The following is a 12795-nucleotide window of genomic DNA, read 5'->3' on the forward strand; positions in this document are numbered from 1 at the left end:
TCGAAGATTTTCCTGTAGAAATTTAGAATCATAAAATTGTGTCAAATTTTCTGCTTAAATTCCAAACAATTTTATTTGAGCATTCCAAAGAGCTTCTTTTGGTAATTCCATAGAATTCTTGGAACATCAAAGTAGTTCCCGAGGAAAATCCGAAAATAATTTCCAAATGAATATTTTGGATAAATTCCAGACTTTTCTGGAGAAGTTCATTAGCTATTTAAGGCAAAATTCAAAAAAATCTTCCGTTAATATCTTGTAAAAATTTCCTGAAAAAAAGGAAACATTTTTTTAAGAAACGCAATAAAAAAATTGTCTATGCATCGAGTCCAGTTGCCAGTGTTTCGACAGATTGGGGACTTTTTATATATTTGAAGAAAGGAGTACAGGAGAGCTCCTGTAGATAGGACAATGGCTACAATTATGTGGAAAAACGTTTTAAGCTCTTTTTAGTGGAATGTATTCAACCTAGTTTCGGCTTCGGTTGTGGGGCCGTCTTCGACATTGAGGGCGGCCTCACGGTTGGGGTCGAGATCCGTATCTGCGAGGATAGCGGAGCGTGGTGAGGTTGAATGGAGGGTGCTGAACTCGTCTTAGAAAATTGTGTTCCAGTATTTGTAAATTTGAATGACAGGGTAAGGGATGTATCTTGAGGTGCTTCTCCATGCAGCATGTATGATTATCGTCTCCAATTTAGCATCTTATATTGCACCATGTACGATTTTATGTTGACTGGGAAGCGACCGTATGCCGCTCAAAGCGCACAAGCCCAACACGAGTGTCAACCAGCACATAAGGATTAATACCTGATTGCGATATACTGGTCGCGTCAAACGACAAACATACGCGCGCGCGAAAGTAATGCAACATAAACGGCATGTAAAATAAACGTAAATTAACAAAATATGTCTGACTTAACATTCTTATTTAACCTCAAATAGAGATAAAATAAGGGTTGCTGATTGACATTAGCTTTCCGATTACTATCAATGTGGTTGAACAGCCGTGAATATTACTTTATTTTCAATTTTAATCCCGTTTCTTTTTTACTTTCCTTACTTTTAAGAAATGATGACGCGGGCTAATCCGAAATTCAAAAGAAAAACAATCGCTCACTTTGAGCGATTGATTGTTTATCCTCGTGAAGGATGAACAATTGAACTAGGAAATACTTACATTTTTGTATTTTAAAATATGCGTACTATTAAGTAGAATAGAAGTTGCATAGGTTGCTTTCCATGGTGAATCCCGATCTATGTTACTGATTACCCCACCCAACTAACACTCCTTCCGTGGTAATTGTGGAGATGCAGAGGTATTCTCGGTCTCTAGTAGCAACAATAACCACACACAAATATTTCCTTCCTCTCCCAACTGACTGTAAGGACTTGGCCGGCGCCGTTATTGATCAACATTTGCGAGCTGCTGAAACGTGCACTTCGAGAATAGATGGTAAATCCAAGCCACTATTCACTTGGATCGTAGTGCAATTTGCACCAGTTCTGGTCAATCACGGAGTAGCAACCATTGATATGTACAGTCAGTCTAAGCTAAGCTAAGCTTATAGCGTGAGGCAGTGTTGGTAAAATCTCAAATTCTCAAATCTTATTGGCGATTCAAATCATGCGTGACTTTACATCTGAATCATGGCCCAGAGAATCGCAAATTGCATCATTGCATGATTTTTTCGCGTTCTTCATTGTTGAATGCATTTAAATAACTTTTCTCTGCTTAAACAATGGCTAATAAATCCACATGTAAACAGAATATACGCCTCGATTGCGTTTTGACGTTTTTTAGAGCGAAATCATTTTTCAGCGAGTGAGCGAAGCGGTGCGAGACAGAGTGTATGTAATTAAGAGTGGCGACGCTGTCAGAATTGGAACAAAATTCATCTGTCATTAGTGCTGTCCAATGAGAGCTTGAAGTAGCTCGAAGTTTCTTCGTGTCCTGCTCATGCCCATTTGTTGACAAAAAAGAACGAGCAGGACGGGAACAACTTCGAGCTACTTCGAGCTGCTCATTGGACAGCACTATTCCCGTACAACATCGTGTTCCAAACGAGCAAGAGACCTGCCAAATGCGGCATATGTCGCCACTCTTAATTACATACACTCTGGCATGAGATACTCCATTGGGTGTGTCAATAACGGATGGCCACTAAATAGCGGGAATAGAAAGAATGACTCGGGAAAAAAAAACTACAAAGAAGTGCAATTCAATCTCGTTTATAATATAAAGAGTTAACCTTAGTCCTTGCCTTAGTCTTTAAACTTAGATTAATGAATGATAGTATTTGGTCCATGGTCCGCCGTGCGGCGTAGTGTAATCTTGCAGGTATCAGATGACCGCTGGACGGCTGCCATTTCCGGATGATACTTCTGATCCTATTAATGAGATGCTTCGTGGTTTTGGCCTTGTATACAATGGAGCTCAGTACACCAAACATCCAAACACAGGTCACTCCTGACAGAATCTAAGTTTCAAAGTGCTCGCGTTTTCGGGGCACACCACTCGATACGGAGGCGGTGCACAACTGTCATTTTTGTTGATTTAGCTTTGCTTTGAAACTTGGATTCCGTCAGAAGTGACCTTAACAGTTTTCAGCTTAGCTTAGCTTAGCTTAGACTGAAAATAAGAGCCAGTACGAGCGTCGAACATACACAGATAGAAAAAGTTGTTGAAATTTACACGAAAGTAATGCACATAAAGGGAAAGCCAAAAAGAGCGTAAATTCAAACGATATTATCGCCTGAATGTATGCGATTTCCATTGCATTATGTCACTTTTTATATGATGTATGCTATAGAAACTGACATAATGCTATAGAAATTGCATACATTTAGGGTGAACTTGTTGGAAAATATCCATGTGCGCCCAAAATAGTGTAATTTTCCATGTCTTTATTTTTGACGCGCTGCTTAGTTTTCATTATTTTTTTCTGTGTAGACCCACTGAGTGAGAGTCCAGAACGTTTCCCCTCAGTTATCTTCGTTTCTTGCCGAACATCCTTTAACAGTTCTCAAAAAAAAAATCACGCTGACAATTCTCCACTGTGTACTTTTTATGTTTTACACAACTGAACATGTTAGAGTAAAAGTGTGTGGGCGACAATTTTATGAATATTCTAAGGATTAATTCACATAAGCTGCTGTTTCTCACAAAGCAATAATGTTCTTATAGAAGAGTATTGAAGAATTGAAACTCCCGTTTATGTGGCCACCCGTTAGAGCTTAAACAGTCATCGAAATCATGCAAAATCATACGCTGTACAATGGTAGTGTTCCACAAATCGATTTTTGGTACTTCAATTTTTGGTATCCACTTTCTGAGTAAGATATCATGATTCAGCTGCGTTAGTGCTAATTATCGGCAAATGACTTTTCCTTCTTCTTCTTCTTCTTCTTATTGACATTACATCCCACACTGGGACAGAGCCGCCTCGCAGCTTAGTATTCATTAAGCACTTCCACAGTTATTAACTGCGAGGTTTCTAAGCCAAGTTACCATTTTTGCATTCGTATATCATGAGGCTAAACACGATGATACTTTTATGCCCAGGGAAGTCGAGAAAATTTCCAATCCGAAAATTGCCTAGACCGGCACCGGGAATCGAACCCAGCCACCCTCAGCATGGTCTTGCTTTTTAGCCGCGCGACTTTTCCTAACAATAATAAATAAGAAATAATATTTCTCCCTTTCCAGCTTCGGTTTTCAGTCAGTTAATTTGAGGGGCAATAAATAAATTTTAACTAAATTACACGAGTTTCAGTTGTTCTTACCAAATCCGGTTGCTTTTTTTTATTTTCTACCCCCCACTTAAAGGCTATTGAAAAAAATAGTTTGAACACTTATATTCTGCAATAAAAATCTGATGAGATATTCTTCCCCAAACAATCCAATTTTCAATTCTCTGATTTCATTCTTACACAACCATTAAAAATATTATCTCAACTTTTCCCATAATCACCAAGTGAAACTGCACTAACTCATCAAATCAAACGTCCCGAATAAAGACATCAAGTTTAGTTGTCACATTGTAACTTCCTATCAAGAAGCGTCTGAAGGAGGGACGTCTGGTGCTACTTACTGCCAATAACGATGATAATCATAACCATAAATGCATATCGTTACTGGCACTCTCGTTGCCTCAGCCTTTTCGCCAGTCTGTTCTGAGTAGCGGCCGGGAGGCGTCACCCCATCATTATTGCGCTTCTTATCGTTGTCCTTCTGCATGATAAAATACCGCCGCATCGCATCCGGACCCTGACTGCTGGGAAGACTGTACTCATGGGACTAGGGGAGCAAAATTGAGTAGTACGAACGCACAGCAGACGACGATGATTCCGAACGGGTACCTACTTGGCACAAACGAGACAGTAAGTGAGGTACAAAATCCACGCACATAATGTGGGACAGACCGGAAGAAGGAAATGACGCTAATGATCATCAAAAGATGGTCAGCCTTTGAGAGAATCGGGGTAAAAATACACTAGGGAGAATCGCCAAATGTTGAATGGTTGAAATTCTTGCCCATTGCTGAATACCCATGAAAAATACACGTGCATTCAACTATAGGCGAAAAAAATAGCCGTTCAACATTTGGTGCATTACTTTACTTGATGACATTCATTAAAATTGCAAAGGCCAACAGTAGTCGATTATGGGGCCTTCTAAATCGTACGGTAAGATGCGCGGCTTTAAAGCAAGACCATGCTGAAGGTGGTTGGGTTTGGCTCCGGGTCCGGTTCGACTGAAAATGATTTCTGATATAACGAATCATACGTCCGAAAATGGCGCTACAGTGAGAAGTGAGATGTAAGACATTTCACTTCTCACTTGTTATTTCTCACTTCTGATTTCTTAATTCTCATTTAAGATGTGAGAAATTGAAATCAAGAAGTGAGACGTGAGACGTTCATATACTTCTTCTCACTGCACACTAGTCACTTTTCATTTCTTTTTCCTCACCTCACTTTCAGTCACCACTGTTTTTTTTTTCTCAACCATTCGACGAAACGGTACTTACGCCAAGTGGTAATAGGTTATCAATATTAACTTCAAAAGTTAAATTTGGCATTTTTTTTATTCGACGATTCATCCAACCGTGCTGGCAGTGGCAACGTCGTTTTCCAAATGACATTGAGGTACCGGCGGCTTGCCAGTGAGCGATCACTGCCTCATAAGATGGTGGCGTGAGCTCGTGTGCAAACAGCCGAATTAAAGATGCAGAGAGACTGGCTGCTGGACGGAAGACTTCCGGCTTGCAATCCTCATGAGCGTTAGGAATAACCGCCCTCGAGCTAGTAGCCAACTTTTCCTAACGACTCGGCTTCACGATTTCACGTAACTTTCTAATTCACCGAGCGAGGACCGATGAGTAACTCTCGGTTTGGGTTCGGTTCAACGCACGATAATTGGCGACCGTATTCGAAATCTGATCACTAGGGGGTTGTAGAGTGAAGATGGTCTCTGTGACAGCTTTTGAAGACTTGAAGAGTTTCGCTCGACTATCAGTCAAACTTTATTCCCCTGCGTTTGACTACCTCGAAAGGCGGGCATTAGCAAATAAACGAGCAATTGCTCGGTCAGCAACCCTCAGCGAAATGGACGAAAACCGTAACACTAACTAAATATTTTTTTGCATTTCCGTTTTCTAAATCTAAATCTGAATATCTGTCAAACGTATGGAACGTATTTCCTCGATGAATAGGCACTTTTAAACGTCATGTGGGCAACATGTTGACAACAATTTCCACAGTCATATGGGCAACTTCAAAAGAGGCGCTCATTTGTTATCGTTTGACTCGGAGAGGTACGAAATTGCATAAAATATAAACAACTGCCAGCTCAAACCTTACACAGCGCTGTTATTAGTTGACCTTCCCCAGCGCCACAGTCGAGCGTGAAGATGAGCAGCCAAGTCACTGTGTCAATTGTCGGGCCCGCTTGATGGGTGGCAGAGTTCATAAAATGGATCATCCTTACTGCCATCATCGAACACCCTCCAGGATACCTTCCACTAACAGCGTCGAACTTACTGGAAAAAGGAGTGTAAAAGCCATAAAATTTATGAGCGGAACACAAAGGACGATAACAGAAGAAAATATGAACATTTATGTTTATGTTTGCTCCTTGGGCGAGTACAGGAGATGCGGGTGGTGACGGTGACGAAGGCGATGGTGCTTTGCACAAAACTTGCCAGCTTTGCTTTTATAGAGTGACGACGACGATGGCTTCCACTGTTTGCGAGGGATCATCACGCATCAGTTTGTGTACTTTACTTTCGGAGTGCAGTCAGAAGTGAGGTTATTGGGAAGTCATTAGCGAGTTTAACCCCCTTCCGTTGATGGGTGTAACTGTTTGCGGAAATAATGTCACTCTGCTGGGAAAGTAGGAAAGGTTCTCTGTATCAGAAATGTGTTGCAACCCAATCAAGCACAATCCCCATATTGAGGCAACTGCAAGCAATGCTATCCGAATCCAATCAAGTATAAGGTGGTGTGATTATTTTTTATTAGCACGACAAGGCTTGCCCCATTGTCTTGAAACTGAAAACATGCACTTTCAGACTAGCATTTGATAAATAGTTTTATTTACATGAGTGTCAGAATTAGGATATGTCAACTAATCGTTAAGTCATTTTTTCAATCGGGAAGTTTTTTTTTTTATTATTTAGGATTTGATTTAATTTCTATTGGGACAATATTTTTTCAATCTATTAAAAATTCTCCCCACGCATCACTACATCACTTCGAACCGGCAAGGAAGATATCGCATATCCTTACTCAAGGCACAGTCGCGTCAGTCACGCTGGCCGTCATCGTCAACCGTTGACACGTTCGTTGGTGCGTCCAGCTCCGAAGATTGAAACACATGTTCAATTAGGTGGCACTGTAAATGGAACCGCCTCCAGCACACGCTGACAGCGCACCAGTCATCATCATAATTATTTGCGACACCCAGACTCCATAACTCATTCGGTGCGGCTGCTCTGCACACGACGTTTGGACCCCATCAAGGACGAAGGTGGCCCAGACGCGTCTGGCGGGCCCGGTAGATCGATCGGAGGCAATTAACTGTCGATTCTCTCCAAGTGACTTCCACTCTTGCTGCTGAGCTGGGTTATGGGCAAACCTGTTTCTTATCGCGATACACCTGCCGAAGAGAGCGGGTTTTGATCTTTGTCCTCCTTTTGCTGATTTTGTTTTGATTGATTAAATAGGATCGAATTATAAAAATCCGTAATTGGAGTTGTTTTGATGATTTAGTTTGAACAGAGTGCGTCATGATCTATTTATTGCATATTATTTTTTTCATGTTGTAGGGGAAAACGTTCTATCGTTAAAGTTTGCTCCATTGTTGCGGTAATGAAAAAATAGTCGATTCTGGATGTAACAGTGATCAAATTAATTATGCATCCGTTGAAATCCTTTAAAACAACGAATAAAACATCTCTTGTTTGAAAAATACTCTTTTATAATGTTCAAAAATCAACAAATTTTCTTGAAAACTGTTGCAGTAGTGCTAAGGTTCTATTGTTGTGGTTTCTTTCTCCATACAAAATACACACAAATATCATACATATATTGAAAACTTATTGCTTTTTCTTCTTTTTTACAGGTAAGGCTTCTAAATTACGGAACAAATAGGTTTGTATTAAAACGCATATTTTGGATCTCAAAAAAATCAATGAAGTTTAATTTATCGATTGATAAATGTAAAATTGTAAACAAGATCCCTTACACCTCTTGTTAAGTATGGCATGTAGTCAACAGCTAAGATCAAACATACTCATTAACATTAGAAAACATAAAAATCGTTGTCGTCGTCGTATTTCGAAAAGCAATACATTGTGCTCCAAAACAATAACATATAACAGTATAAAACAACTGAGTAAGCAAGTATATCTTGAATGAATCCACCTTTCGTCAACCGAAACCCATCAAATGATGACATAATCCTCGCTAATTATTCTCGCACATGGTCCGATTGTTGAACTTGCAAATCTCATGCCTCGAATAATTTCGTTCATTCGGACGGAAGGCAACTGCAACGTCCCACAATCTCACCGTATGTGCAATAAAAGTTTTGCTGTGAAAATGTGACACCATATGATCTCATGCATTTTGTCCCGTACCTACTGGGCATGGTTAGAATCATGTTTATCCCGTATGTAGTTATTTATTTGGTGCTGTGATAGGAGTCATAGTTGTTGGCATTCTCTAAACAAACAGTTCCACTTTGAATTTAATTGTAATCAATTGTTTAATTGTTCTATAGCTTTTTCATTCACAATAAAAATTTTAAAAATTGTAGCTACCTCAGGTTTGTATTCCCGGAATTCTGTTCTACGTGGCTCTCCGAAATTCAGCAAAAAATAGATCGCATCGTAATAAATTAACTATAAACCTTTTAAACGTGTACAAGAAGTTGTCACACATAGAGGCCGTACACTAATTACGTAAGCAATTTTTCTGGGTTTTTGAACCCCTCCCCCCCCTATGTAAGATTTTTTCCATACAAATATTTTTTTATTTATATTGAGCGTAAGAAAATGGCAGACCTCAGACCTTATGGGGGAGGCCCAATAAGTGCTTACGTAATTAGTGTTCCGCGCCATTGATAATTAATAATTTTTTTTTATTCATGTTTTTATTTGGTAGGCACTCTGTGTTCTTAACCGCTACTGTGCCGTGATCTACTGTGGTACTCTGCTGTACAGACTCCACACAGAATCTATTTTTAGATGTCCATAATTCGTTATTGTTGTCGTTGCCAGTCCATATCATCGTGAGTCCATTGTGTTCATTTGTCCATTTGGTGAATCCAGTGATCGTTGCTTTGTTCGGTTGCCATTAATCGAAGAACGTTGGAGGAATGCCTCCGAGAAGAACAGTTTTGTCAGTCGTCAACAGGCAGCCGTGTCGATTATATTTAAATAGTTCATGGACCACCTCTCGGAACGATCTTCCACATAAGGGTCAGTTTTCACAGTACTTTCCATACAAACTTCAAATGACGTGTGCCCAGTCAAATCACATCCAAAATTGCTAAAAATTTAGGAGGTTTATTAAAATGGCAAATGCAATCGATTAAGCATCGGGGGACAAAAAAGTCAAAATTTGAATCACTCTAATGCCACACGTTCGTTGAAAACACTATATAAAAGAGTACACTCAGGAAAATCGACACATACTTTATGGCAAAAATCCATGTATTTTGAAATATGCATATCATGCGTCGGCACATACTTATTTGCATACAAATTCACACATGGATACTATGACCCACATGGAAAGTATGTGTGAACGTACATGCAATGCATGTGGACGCATGGAATATATGTGTCGAAAATATGAAATCCATTTCGCTACCCCCATTGCAAAAATCCATGTGTAAACTCATGAATATAATGCGGAGTTTTTTGTGAGTGTATATTCTCTTTGAGAATTTACTGGCTGCTGATATCACAAACAGTGTTTTGTTTATTACCGATAGCTTATGATTTGATCTTATTTTCTACATTCCTCTCCTCTAATCCGAATTCAAATTCTCTCTGAATCCACATCCAAATCCAATCCAGTTCGAATCCTAACCAAAACTATTCCGAATTTAATCCAAACCAAATCGGATTCTAATCCAATTCAAATCAAAATTTATTTCAAAGCCAATTTAAATCCAACCCCAATCTCATGCAATCAAAATCTAAATCTGAATGAAATCCAATCTGAATTCAGTTCAAGTCCAATCCAGATCCAACCAAATAATAATCCAAATTCAATCCAAATCCATTCCCAATCCAATCCACACCCAATCCAAATTCGAATCCAATCCAAATTCAATCCAAATCCAATCCAAACCCAATCAAAATCCAATCCAATCCAAATGCAATCCAAATCCAATCCAAATCCAATCCAAATCCAATCAAATCTAATCCGAATCCAATTGAAATCCAATCGAAATTCAATCGAAAGCCAATCCAAATCCAATTCACATCCAATCCAAATCCAAATTCAATCCAAACCAGTCCAAATCAATCCAAATCCAATCCAAATCAATCCAAATCAATCCAAATCAATCAAACCAATCCAAATCAATCCAAACCAATCCAATCAAATGCAATCCAATCCAATCAAATGCAATTCAAATCCAATCCAAATACAATCCAAATCAATCTTAATCCAAACCAAACCAATTCAAACCAATCCAAATCAATCTAAACCAATCCAAACCAATCCAAACCAATCCAAACCAATCCAAACCAATCCAAACCAATCCAAATTCAATCCAAACCAATCAAATCCAATCCAAACCAATCCAAACCAATCCAAATCAATCCAAATCCAATCCAAATCAATCCAAACCAATCCAAACCAATCCAAATCCAAACCAATCCAAATGCAATCCAAATCCAGGTCAATCAAACCAGTCAAATGCAATCCAAACCAATCCAACCAATCCAAATGCAATCAAATCAATCAATCCAATCCAAATGCAGTTCAAACCAGTCAAATCAATCCAAACACAATCCAAATCAATCTAAGTCCAAATCCAGTCCAAATCTAATCCAATCCAATCCAGTCCAAATCCAGTTCAAATCAATCCAAATCCATTCCAAATCCAGTCCAGGTCCAATCCAAACCAATCCAAATCCAGTCCAAACCAATCCAAACCAGTCCAAATCAATCCAATCCAGTCAACCAAATCCAGTCAAATCCAATCCAGTCAGTCAAATCCAATCCAAACCAATCCAAACCAATCCAAACCAATCCAAACCAATCCAAACCAATCCAAACCAGTCAAACCAATCCAAATCCAGTCAAACCAATCCAAACCAATCAAACCAATCAAACCAACCAAACCAATCCAAATCCAGTCCAACCAGTCAAACCAATCAAACCAATCCAAACCAATCCAAATCCAACCAAACCAATCCAATCCAATCCAAACCAATCCAAACCAATCCAAACCAATCAAATCCAATCCAATCCAGTCAAACCAATCCAAACCAATCCAAACCAGTCAAACCAATCCAAATCAATCAAACCAATCAAAATCAATCAAATCAAACCAATCAAATCTAATCCGAATCCAATCGAAATCCAATCGAAATTCAATCGAAAGCCAATCGAAAGCCAATCCAAACCAATCCAAATCAATTCATCCAATCCAAATCAAATCCAAATCAGTCCAAATCAATCAAATCCAATCCAAATCAATCCAAACCAATCCAAACCAATCCAAACCAATCCAAATCAATCAAATCCAATCCAAACCAATCCAAATCAATCCAAATCCAATCAAATGCAATCCAAATGCAATCCAAATGCAATCCAAATGCAATCCAAACCAATCCAAATCAATCCAAATGCAATCCAAATACAATCTAAACCAATCTTAATCCAAACCAATCAAAACCAATCCAAACCAAATCCAATTCCATTCCATATCCAATCCAAATCAATCAAATCAATCCAAACCAATCCAAACCAATCAAATCAATCCAAATCAATCAAACCAATCCAAATCAATCCAAATCCAATCAAATCAATCCAAATCAATCCAATTCAATCAAATGCAATCCAAATCAATCCAAATTAAATCCAAATCCAATTCAAATCCAAATCCAATCCAAACCAATCCAAATTCAAATGCAATCCAAATCCAATCCAAATCCAATCCAAATTCAATCCAAATCCAATCCAAATCCAATCCAAATCCAATTCAAATCCAATCCAAATCCCTTCCAAATCCAATCCAAATAAAATCCAAATCCATTCCAAATACAATCGAAATTCTATCAAAATCCAATCCTATCCAATCCAAATCCAGTTCAATCAAAATCCAATCCAATCCAGATTCAATCTAAATCCAATCCAAATCCAATCCAAATCCAATCCATATCAAATCCAAACGTTAGCATTTCTCTTTTTTTGTCCTCTGCCCAATCATCAGGGAGACTACCGGAGACCAAAGCATTCTCTTTTTAGCCTTTCTCGCACGCTATGTTTAAAGGCAACTATTGTACAAAGTGAATGCACCTCAGATGTTAGGCCGTTAGATCATAGTTTTTGACCCCTAGTTTAGGGATCTGCCTCGATTAAAATATTTCATCGGTGAAATTTTTACTTTTTTACTTTTTAATGTAGTATTTTAAACCTAAAAACCTTTTCTGATTTTTTTTTTAGTTTTAAACAATTTATCAAAATCCAACCACTACTTTTTTTCCTGATGCTTTATGAAACGTTTTCATATAAAAACATTTTTCATATGATGGAAATTGTAGAAGTAAAATTACTGCCAGTTTTAAATGTTCTTAAGGTTTATTATGAACAGATCTGGAGCCTTCCTTATCCGTGCGGTAAGATGCACTGCTACACTGCAAGACCATGCTAAAAGTGACTGGGTTCGATTCTCGGCCATGTGTAGGAAATATTCTCGCCTTTCCTGGGCATAAAGTGTCATCGTAGCGAAAAAAAAACTTGGACTAGTAACCTCGCCGTAATAACTATGAAAGTGCTAAATGAACACTAAGCTCCGAGGCGGCATATGTCAGAGTGGTTGATATAATGCCAATAAGAATAAGTAGGGGAAATGACGGCTTTGGCAAGTTTTGTTCTATTATTGTCAGGGGGGTTTTTGTTGACCAAATTTCAAGAAATTCGGCCACAATCTTCTTTGATATGCAAAGAATGTTTAGGCCAAATTTGAGCATAATTGGTTATAGAAAACCTCCCTACCAATAATACAACAAAACCTGGCAAAGCCGTCATTTCCCCTATTATTTAATTTACA

General features: G+C 38.6%; 1 protein-coding gene across 3 annotated transcripts in view; it reads left to right on the forward strand.

Annotated features, from left to right (window-relative positions):
- LOC134211429 (four and a half LIM domains protein 2-like) overlaps positions 1–12795 on the forward strand; it is a 589158-nt gene that overhangs the window by 238718 nt on the left and 337645 nt on the right. The gene's annotated exons all lie outside the window — the stretch shown is intronic.

The sequence above is a fragment of the Armigeres subalbatus genome, chromosome 2 (assembly GCF_024139115.2).
Source record: "Armigeres subalbatus isolate Guangzhou_Male chromosome 2, GZ_Asu_2, whole genome shotgun sequence".
Taxonomy (NCBI): domain Eukaryota; kingdom Metazoa; phylum Arthropoda; class Insecta; order Diptera; family Culicidae; genus Armigeres; species Armigeres subalbatus.